This window comes from Arachis hypogaea, chromosome 3 (genome assembly GCF_003086295.3).
Source record: "Arachis hypogaea cultivar Tifrunner chromosome 3, arahy.Tifrunner.gnm2.J5K5, whole genome shotgun sequence".
NCBI lineage: Eukaryota > Viridiplantae > Streptophyta > Magnoliopsida > Fabales > Fabaceae > Arachis > Arachis hypogaea.
This window is the reverse complement of record NC_092038.1, coordinates 121,502,951-121,514,557: the sequence shown is the minus strand read 5'-3', so window position 1 is coordinate 121,514,557 and position 11,607 is coordinate 121,502,951. Positions and strand designations below refer to the sequence as shown.

At 35.5% G+C, this 11,607-nt stretch overlaps 2 pseudogenes; one reads left to right on the top strand and one right to left on the bottom strand.

Moving 5' to 3' along the window:
- The first annotated feature begins 900 nt into the window (after window positions 1-900).
- Window positions 901-6,622, top strand: LOC112791157 (serine carboxypeptidase-like 48; annotated as a pseudogene).
- A 3,861-nt stretch (window positions 6,623-10,483) lies between these two features.
- Window positions 10,484-11,254, bottom strand: LOC112791160 (RING-H2 finger protein ATL78-like; annotated as a pseudogene).
- Between the last annotated feature and the right edge of the window lie 353 nt (window positions 11,255-11,607).

Genomic DNA, 11,607 nt, shown 5'->3' with positions numbered 1-11,607 from the left:
GTAGAGAAATTTTAGATTTTGGATATATGTAAAGAAAGGATTTGATGTACTTTGAATTGTGGTGCTGCACATATCTCATAACTTATACTTTTATAGTTGACTCATAGTTAAAATTTTTTAAATTTGGTTGACTTTAATTTAAATTTGAATTAAATTTACGCTGCACTTTTTGAAAAAAATCTACAAAAATTTAAAAAAATAGTGCTAACAAGAATCAACAATAATAATTTAAAATTTAAAAAATAACAACCTAAATATAACAATCTAAACAAATAATTTAAAATTTGAAAATAACAACCTAAACAAATAATAATTTATAATTTATAAGTATAAATCTAAAAATTTATAGTGATGACACCTAAGCAAATAAACCCTCAGACTCAACGTATGAACGCCACGTCAGCATATGAGCTCCCAATTTGTATACTATAAGGATAAGGATAAGGATAAGGATAAGGATAAAGATATATATTTATTTATATTTTAACTTAATAATTAGCTATAAAATAATCAAAGTTAATATAGTAAAATAATAAATCTGCACTAGACAAATATTTATTTATGGTGTTTGCTAATAAATTCATACTTACCGATATAGACAAATAACAATAAGATATGTAGAATTTATTTTCCACGTCAACATTTAATTTTTTTTAAATATATAATATATCACCACTTTTACTAAAACACCTTTTAATTAAATAAAAATAAAAATATTTATTTATTTAATTTTATAAAAAATGTTAAACATTCTTCCTTTATTTAATTAGACAAAAATACCCTTTTAAATTAATTAAATTTTAGAATTCAATTAATCCTAATTTTATAGTTTCAAATAATTGAAACAACAAAACAAAAATATATAAAAAAAATAAAAAATCAAAATTATTCTCTATCTGGGTGGGTTCAGAAACTTCTCCGTCTCTCTGCTCCTCCATCTCTCTCATCTGTCTCAATGTGCGTCTCACACAAGACGCTATCGTTTTGGATTAAACTATATCGTTTTGGTTCCCGCACGGATGACCTTCCTTCCCCTTACCTTTAGTCTTCATTCCAATTTCCAAACCCCTATCTTAACAGCTTCTCCCAAATCAAAAAAGGGAGTTAAAACAGGAAACCCTAGCCTCTCCACCACTGCCACAAGGACTGCGCTGTCCGTCGCTCTCAGGCACTACCATCGTCGTCTGGTCGTCCGTGCTTCTTCCTCTTCAAGAATTGCAGCTTCTTCTTCCTCGAGCTCGGCGCGTCAGTTCCTGGTATTCATCTGCTCCATCGCGCTCCTGCCGCCGTCCGTCGGGCGCTCAGTCACCATCGTCTTCGTCTGGTCGTCGCAGATTCTTCTAACCCACCATCGTCTTCTGAGTTGTGTTCGTCGCCTGGCCTCTGTCTCCGTCACGATTCTGCCCCCCTCTTCTCAGACTGCTCAGAAGAAAAATCCATTTCCATTCCAGTTTCCTTCCTTCGAGTTCAGAGAGCAGAAGCTTAACCAAGAAAAAAACCTTAGACTTCGACGGTCAGTTCACTGCTAACTTCTTCTGCTTTTTTTATTTATGTCATGTTCAATGATTATTTGATTACTGAATATTTGAATGTGTTGTGTTTTAATTTTTTATTGAATGATTATTTGATTACTAATGAAGAGTGAAACAAATTGATTGATTAATTATCATTAATGCAGGGAGTAATTAGTGAAGAAAAAGTGGATTCATTCAATGTGCCTTTGATATACCCTTCTGTTAAGGCTGTGAAGGAAATTCTTAGAGGATGTGATGAATGTTTCAGCATTGAGTGGATGGAAATATTGGAATTCAAGAACATGGTGTCATTGCCAACTGTGCAAATATTTGTTTCATGGTTCAGAGCTGCACTGCAAGGGATGATTGAGAAACACTTTGGAGCAGAAATAGTTGATGAGCTTTTCGAACGCTTTGCCGAGAAAGTTAAAGAATTTCCAGACATCATGGACACAGATAGACTAAAACTTGATGTGCTGTTTGTTCTTCTCAGGAGAAAGAACAAGGCAAGGCCATATGCTGTGTTATTCAATGTGAACATCATCAGGTTTAATTAGTAAATGGGGATATAATAAAGAGTTGGTTCTATTCTTGTACTACTATTATCTTAAACTGGATATGAACCGTCTAGTGACATACGACATTATATTTTGTTTACGTTTGTGTTGGTATTTGTTTGCCGGATTATTTAATGTCTCCATTTGACTATGTATGAATTTATACTCTTTTGGTGATTGAAATTTAGTTCTTTTATACTCTTTTAGTTCAGTGGCATCGTCTTTCTTGAAAGCATGTTTCCTTGCGGGGATGACCCTACTCTTTTATAATCATGAGAGTCCGTCTATTCTGAAGTTATCCTTGAGGCTTCAAGTTCTTTCACTATGCTGTGCTGGATCTAAGGCTATCAATGATCCAAAAGGTTAGTTAAAGAAAGCTCTATAGCAATTCTTTTATGAACCCTGCTATGCAATTTAAAGTTCAAATTGAGTTATTTACTTATCAAATTCTCTGCTAGCTTCATGTCAAAGAAAGCTCTATAGCACTTCTATGCAGTTATTGAGAGAAATAACTGCCAAGAAGTTGGATATTTTGGTTAACAAGGTTAAATTTCTTGCCACTTTCTCATATAACTCAAGCTGTTTCATGAGTTGTAAAGATTCTTTAAATGATTAAGGCTCAAATATTTATTTATCATCACATGACTTGTACTGGTTTAGGCTTATAAACAACGCTTGCCTGTTTCCTTGCATATTAAGAAAATCAACTTATTTTTAGCCAAAATATACATATATTAAGGCACTAATCTATGGTCCTAACTGCATGAAATCCCCCCCCAAACTCTCTTCAAATCAATGGTGCAGGATGTTCTACTTTTTCTTCGAATCTCTCAATAAGAAGGATGACCCTATTGTCATATGGTTGACCGGAGGACCAGGGTGTAGCAGTGAGCTTGCTTTATTTTATGAGAATGGTCCTTTCCAAATCACAAAGAACTTGTCTCTTGTTTAGAATGAATTTGGCTGGGACAAGGTGCCTATAAATTTTCTCCTGCATTTTCTCTCAAATGTTACTTTAACATGTTCATTCCATGCAAATGCCTCGCTTTTGAGAATAGTTAACAAAAAAGAATGTCATAACTTATGTTCTCAGCACATTCACACATAGGGCTATGGCTAGCACCTATCTCAGAGAATCAAACTGTTACATAAGCTTTATTGGTTATGGTTGGCATCAATGTTTACTTTTGATTTTAGGCATCAAATATTCTTTTTGTAGACCAGCCTATTGGGACAGGCTTTAGTTATACTTCTGATGATGATGACAACCACCATGATGAAGCAGGTGTTAGCAATGATCTCTATGATTTCTTGCAGGTAAAGTCTATTTTATAATTGTGACTAAACAAAACAATTCATAAAGTGAAAATGCATGGTGGTAAAAATAATTAGTAGACTCCTATTCTGCATCAATGGCAGGCTTTTTTCAAGGAGCACCCTCTATTTGTCAAGAATGATTTTTATATCACTGGAGAGTCATATGCTGGACACTACATTCCAGCTCTTGCATCAAGGGTTCACCAAGGCAACAAAGCAAAGGAAGGAATAATAATCAATCGCAAGGTATCAAAACTGTCTACGTACATTACAAGGTTTGTTAATTACTTTACTTGATAATAATTATACTAATTTTCTTGATCAATTTCATAAACAGGGTTTTGCTATTGGTAATGGTCTGACCAATCCAGAAATTCAGTACTAAGCATACACAGACTATGCATTAGACAGATGACTGATTAAAAGTCTGATTATGATAGTATCAGCAAGTTGATCCCATCATGCAAAGATGCCATAAAAAGCTGTGGTATGTTATGTTAGGTTACAAATTAAATTTTTTAACCCCATGATGAATGATCTTAGAAAAGAAAAACAGGATGGGAGAAAACTTACCAGCTTATTGCTCAAACAATATGTAATTTTACTTGTTTGACACCCTTAAATTATATTGTATTTGTCAGGTACCGATGGTGGAGATGCATGTATGACTTCATTATATAAATGCAATGCCATCTTCAGTCGGATAATGTCCATCACCAGCAATATTAATGTATCGTATCATAAGAGAACATAGTACACTTTTCTTACCAATCTAATTATTTACCTAAAAACCTACCATAGTTTCACTTATGAATTCTTCTACTATTGAAACTGCAGTACTATGACATTAGAAAGAAATGTGAGGGAAATCTGTGTTATGACTTCTCTAATGTAGAGACATTCTTAAACAAGAAGACAGTTACGGATGCTTTAGGTGTTAGGAACTTGGACTTTGTTTCGTGTAGTAGCACAGTCTATGATGCTATGCTGCAGGACTGGATGAGAAATATCGAAGTTGGAATCCCGGCTCTTCTTGAGGATGGAATCCAGGTTCTTGTATATGCTGGAGAAGAAGATCTCATATGCAATTGGCTTGGTAAGCTTTGTGCAGCCAACTCAATTAATTTGAAGCTAAAGTTGGCTTTATGCAGATTCTTAATCCAAATCCAGATGCAATGTCTAAGATGATAACAGAAAATGCAAGTGAAGAATTCCTTCATGCATTGAGTAATTATTGTGCACTTCAGGTAAATGGATTCTTATTCTATTATGATGGTCATTTGCTCTTTTGCTGGAGCTTGACAATTATGTCTTGCATTCTTCATGCTAGGTACTTTAATGTGAACCTCATCAATTTGAAAGGAAAAAAGTTATACACCACTGGATTTTTTGGTTGGCTCCAACTTTCTTTAAGTCACATGCTTAGTTATTATTGTATAATTCGTATTGTTCTTTAGAGCAAGCCTTTTCCATTTATTCATGAAATAATTCATAAATGTTCCAAGCCACTAGAAGTCTAGAAGAATCTTATTAATAAGATTTTACTTCTACTTGCACAACTTATCCTTGATACACTCTTGTGATAAGTTGTTTTGGCTTTGTAGAAATATCTTTGATTGATGTATTAGATGATTTAATGCAGCATTCTCATATTTACTTTACTTTGTATTTAGGGTTTTGTGGAGGATTAGTTTGGCTTGGGTTTAATTGCTAGGGCGGTTGAAGAGGGGATATCAGTAATCAAAGTTGCCGGAATTATGATCTTCAATATGGGAGGACGACCAGGTCAAGCTGTTTGCAAAAGGTTGTTTGAACGACGGGGTTTCTGCATTACAAAGCTTTAGCAAACCAAAATTCTTTAGGTTAGAATTTAGAAAACAGATATTTGGCTATACATCAATTCTCCAGTGAAAGTGCAATATTAATGAGAAATATTGGTATAGGCTAGTGACACAGATATTGCAGCATTGGTCGAGATTGAGAAGAATAGCCTCCACTGTTTGAATTCTTTATGGGACTTTCTGGTGATCAGCCTATTTGTGCAAGGACAGCATGGGCCTATGGAAAGGCTGGTGGCAGAATTTCTCATGCTTTATCAGTTTACGGTTGTCAACTTCGTAATCCTACCTAGGTAGGTGCTTCTCTAAAGCTTGATATTTCAAGAAGATAATATCTGTTTTCCTGAAGGAAATTGATGCAAAATCCATTTGTATATGACAGATCAAAGTTATTTTTGAGTTTCTTAAAAATTGATTTCAAGGGATCAGCAGCTCTCTAGATTTGTCCTTTGAGGATAATTCTGTTGCCGATGAGAAGATTCCTTTTTGGCTTATCTTGCAAGCACTTTAAAAAATAGTTCTTATTTTCCATACGAGCCACCTGCTGGAAGCAAACGTTTTGGCAATCTCATTGCAGAGTTTTTGAAGACTTATCACCATATTTCCGACGCTTCTTAAGGATGGAAGCCAGGTTCTTGTATATGCTGAGAAGAAGATCTCATATGCAATTGGCTTGGTAAGCTTTTGCAGCCACTCAATTAATTTGAAGCTAAAGTTGGTTGTGTTGGAAGGACAAAAAAGAAGTGCAATTATCAGCATTCTTAATGCTTTTGTTTCTCATTGCTCAGGGAATTCAAGGTGGGTTCATGCAATGGAGTGGTCAGGTCAAAGGAGTTTGGAGCAGCTTCTAATGTCCCATTTTTGGTAATGGCGCGGCAGCAGGGACTCTTAAAAGCCATGGACCTCTGCGTTCCTCAAGGTTTGTGTTCAATGGTGTGTTCTTGAGTTACACTGTTATATCCACTTTTGATAACTTTATTTTGTGAAAAAACAGGTGAATGAAGCTGGCACATGGTTCCTATGGATCAACCAAAAGCTGCACTTCAGATGCTACAAACTGGATGCAAGGAAAACTAACACCGAAAAGAGTGGAGCGAATGTCTCTCCTAAATGATGGACTCAAAGCAAAAATAACAAGGCATAGCTTGTGATCATATTAACTTGTGGGCATGGCTCCATGCATAATATATGGGATGTCTAGCTTCTACTACTATCCCTGAAATTGTGCGCAATCTGTATTTGATTTATTCATTTAGAAATAAATCTTTGAATAAATATGTTAGTTCAGCATGATGCCATGATCCTTAGTGAATGATCTTTTTCTTTTCTCTTTTACTTTGTCATGCCATTAACTGGCACAGATATTAAAAAAAGAGGACTAAAAATTATACACAAAGACTGTATAATGAAATAGAGAATTTTCAGTATGGAGACACCATCCAAACAAGTAAACTAAATGGAGCTAATATTTCTTTCTCATGAATCATGGCTAACATAAAATGAAAATAACTAAAATTATTTCCCACCTTCTTGTACCTTAATTATGCCACTGTAAAATGATTTTCACTTAAAATTTTACACAAATAAATTGTGACTATGAACTAGTACGTGATGATGTGTAGTATTCTCTAAAACCTGAATGATGGGCTGAAATGTAGAGCTCAAAGGAATAGTCGATGCAAGCCTTAGATGTCTAGCATTGCCATTGAGGGGCTTGGTTAGAGACATAGTGAACATCTCTCCCTCCAGAATCTTATTTACAGTCACACCTGCAGATACAAACCAGGTTCAAAGCTGAATGAAGGTCTCAAAAGGGGGGGGGGGGGGGGGGGGGAGAAGGAATATTTCACAGTATAAACTCTATGTTCACGCTCTACATCATTGAGAGCTTGGATAATCCAAATTCCAAATGAAGGGGGTAGAAGATTACATCCTTGCTGCTTCCATTCTCAATTACTATGAATATCTCTATCAACCATTTTAAAGTTCTAATCTACTAAGAAATAATGATAAATAAATAAAATCCAATTAAAAGGATATTATGATATGAGCAAATTAAAATAGAACAAGTGAAAGAATGAGCTTTGCACTTAGTTCATTTTTTAATTTACTGAAGTTTAGTTTATACATATTAGTGAACTTATTAATTTCTTTGATTTATTAATAAACATGTCAACAAAAAAAATTTATTTTAGAAATTTTGAAGGCCAATGCGTGCAAGTTAATGACCATTGGAACTTGGAAGATTTGTTCTTGATACTATGAAAGTAAATTACACAGCAATTTACACAGATTACTGCTCTCCTTATTGAGAGACGAGTCCTCTACAAGATTCTACAAAATACATGGGGAGAAAAATAGATACCAATTCACACATACATAAATGAGCAAAAAATTTCTTCTATTTCTGTGTAACATACAACTACAAGAAAAATAACTGAGTAAGTTTACATTGTAGCTGTTGAAGGTACCAGTATGAGAGTTGTCTTGTGTGATAATATGAATAACTTGAATGGCATTGAAATGGCTTGTTAATACTGTATCATCATATATGCTGCTCCAAATGGTAACTGGATCTATGTAGATCCCCAAGTATGATATCAGTGGATCAGCTCTAGACTTGTTAATAACAAGCATCAATGCTGAGATTTTACTTTTGGAAACAGCAAAAGCCTCTGATATCCAATTGTGCCTCTGATATCCAATTGTGGTGCCATTTGTAACTCTCTTCCATACACCATCTGTTGCAATGCCTCGAGGTGAAATTCACTCACTCTTTGTCCCATTGAATAGGCTCTTGTAGTTGCAGAACATTAAAAGATACTAGTTCTTGAAGATCTATGTACAATATCCACCTTGATTAATACTCCTCTGGAGCCCAATAAGTGTATATGCCTTCTTCAGAACATTGTAGGGACTAAACTGTGAATCACAAGTTCCTCAACTAAACATCAGTGTAAATGATTATATACACATTAGAAAGTAGAGAGCAATTCCAACATTGTCATTGAATTTTATACCTAATATGTTTCCTCACACGAGCACTTTAGACTAGAGTCATGCAAAAGACACATTCTAATATTACCATTCCATATTTTTTATAGGAAGAATGCAAACTACAATCAAAATTGTCGCCATTTTGGTCAAAAAGTGTCTGATCAAGTCAATTGCCCAATTTAAGCATAAGTTCTCAAATAGTTTTATATCTAACTAACAAAATAAGTCCCATTAACATATAGCATTCTGGTTAAAAATGATGATTAGCAATTTCACCTTATCATTTTGACAGCACCAAACCCAAGACTATCATGAAACAAATTGTCATGTATTTCTTCTGTACAAGCAGCTGAACCTTAGGATTGTTATATATAGCTGGAAGATATGCCTCACCCGCACCATGTCTGTGCTCATCCCAAAGAGCAGTGAATTTGTGATGGAAAAGATTCCAGGTATCTTCAATTGTCTAAGAATCCACTACTTGTACGCCTGCATAATGTAAATATCAATATATATCAGACAATAAACAACACACTTTAGCCCAGCAATCAACGATCTTCACAATTATTACTAAATGCACAACTATAACAAATCCCAGCTTGTCATGATGCTGCAGTCTAAGCAATAACATTCCAAGCCTCAAGTCCAGCAAAATGAAGAGAAATAATACAACAAAGAAATGGTAGTTATAATTGGTATCCTACCAAGTTTGTTTTATAAACTACAGCTCATATTTCTGTAAACTATCTCTACGACTTCTTGGATTTCACATGATATAAATCTGATAGCTCATCAATGTGCAAATGCACACCAGAAAAATTCTCTCTCATTAGTATAATAAGGCAAAGTCACTAGCACTACACAAACAAGACAAGCAGGACAAAACAGTCCAAGGTATTTCAAACTGTAAAAATGCACAGATTTGGCCTCCGAAAAGAACCAAGAGAATCAAAAGTGTTTAAATCAGATTATGCAGAATAGGGTGTGTGTGCCTGTGTGTTTTCTGTTTCATTCCTTCTATTTTTTTTCCGATAAAAAACTTTGGACTATGCTAATGCAGAAGCCACAAAAAAACCATTACTATAAACGGTCCGGTCCATTATCCAAAACCGTTGGAAGAAAAACCGTACAAAAACCATCGAATCGGCCGAGAAACCGGTCGGTTGGACCGAACCGGTAACCGACCGGTTCGAATAAAGCGACGCCGTTTTCTATTTGTTAAAAAAACGAAACAGATCCGTGAAGTGTGAACCAACCTTATTCCCCCCAATTCATTTCGTCACTCTCACTCACACCCTGGATTGGAGAACTCTGAACTCTGAAGCAAAGGGAACCTAGCCCTTTTCGCCCGCCGCCGGTCCCAGGTCGTCAGCGCCGCCGCCGTCCCCAGGTCCTCAGCGCCGCCGCTTCTTCCTCTTCCCCCGTGTCCAGAACCCAGTTGCTCGGCATGTTCTCTTCATCTTCACTGGCTTCTCGGCATGGGAACCCAGGTTAGTGGCTTCTCCTCTTCATCTTCACTGAGGGCTCGGTCTTCTTGGTTTGAAGTTCCGAAATTGGTTGTTCTTCGGTCTTTTCTTCTTCGGTATTACTTCTTCAATTTTTGTTCCATTTTTCTTCAATTCTTCTTCTTCGGTCTTGGTTTGAAGTTTGGTTCTGAATGTTTTGTAAATTGTAATTTCCTGTTGTTGATAGATCTGTCTTGTACTTTGAATTTGCTGGTTGCTGATGGTTGAAAATTTACAAATTTGCAAATTTGTATCATATGGTTTTGAACTTCTGATTGCTCTGTTACTCCTGTTAAATCCATGTGTATTAAAATAAACTTACTCTGTTATCATTGTATGAACAAAACTAATACTAAAAAGTGAAATCCATTGGTTATAAAAATATATAATAGTAAAATTAATAAACAGACCAGTACTAAAAAGATAATGTTAAATCTATATGGCCGAGCAAGCATTTTTATTATTAAAACGCTAATCATGATATATGTGAAATTACAAGTTACTAGATACAGGACCACCTACGTTATTTGGACAACAAATTAAAGCTTAGGTACTACTTCAATTTTAATTTTCTCAGCAATTAAACCTTATTAAAGGTAATTGAAACCAAAAAGAATATGCAGTTACAATTTGATGATCTCTTCATTTTTTCTTTTCCAAAAAGAACAAGCATCCTAAGTGAAAAAAAAATAAAAATAAAATAAATAAACATAATTTTCATCACCAACTACCACCACCTATTGTTTATGGTGAATATTGGTGTTGAGTAGCTAATTAGCTATATAGCCTTTGGCTTCACTGAACAGAACAGAACCGTAACAAAGTTCTATGCATACTAATTTAGTTTGGTTGCTATCTATATATAATTACGCACCATGGTTTCTGGGTCCAGTGGTTCAATCCTTATAATGGTTTGAGGTAGAAGAGGAGGAGGATGATGAGTAGTTCCGCCAACAATCTTTTGGCACGTGTGAATTAGGCAGTGTCTGCACTTGGGGCAAGATGAATGAGAAGTGAGCCACTTGTCAATGCAGCTAACATGGAAGCCATGGTTGCATTTTGGCAGAATGCGCAACTTTTCACCATTTGTGAAGTCCGAGAGGCATATCACACACTCGTGTCCAAACCAGGTACTTTGTTTAACTCAGTTGACTCGTATGTGATTATCGGAAAAGTCTTCAAAGCTTTCTTCTTGATTCCCGTGTTGGCCAATCGACTACTTGATGATGATGAAGGGCTAGGATTTGACGACGATGATGAGTCGTTGATTACCAAATCGGAACACCTCAAAGCACACCTTATGATTGCGTTCAATCCTAAGGAGCAAATAAGTGCGCATAGGAGGACGGAGAGGACCATGACAACGTTGGCATCGAAAGAACTGTTTCCGAGGTATAAATCGCTTGTTGGAGGTGGTGAGGAATCGTGATGAGCAAGTGGATTTGGAGCATGAGTAACCTTCTTGAGTGAGATTGTATGACAAGGTCATGAACTATGTGTGAAGTGAAGGAAGTTGAAGCATACATGGTTGCGTTTTTTCTTTATGAATTATGAGTTAGTTAGCTACAGCCTTCAGGGTTGCTTCCCTTATATATAGGCAACTTAATTACTTGGTGATCAATGCTTAATTGGTGATTAGAATATTCCTAGCGGGTCTAGCTAGCTAGCCTCCAGCTTGAGACAAACAAAATATAATTTTTTATGATTATGTTGGGTTTTGTTAATAGAGAAGGATTTGGAAGCACATGGATGCTCCACTACTCAGTTATCAATCCCCTTTAAACCAACCATGAGAAGCCGGGTGGTACTGCATTTTGAAATTTCCAATTGTAACTTTTTGAAATAAGTTATGTGTTTATGTTTTTTAATATATATAAAC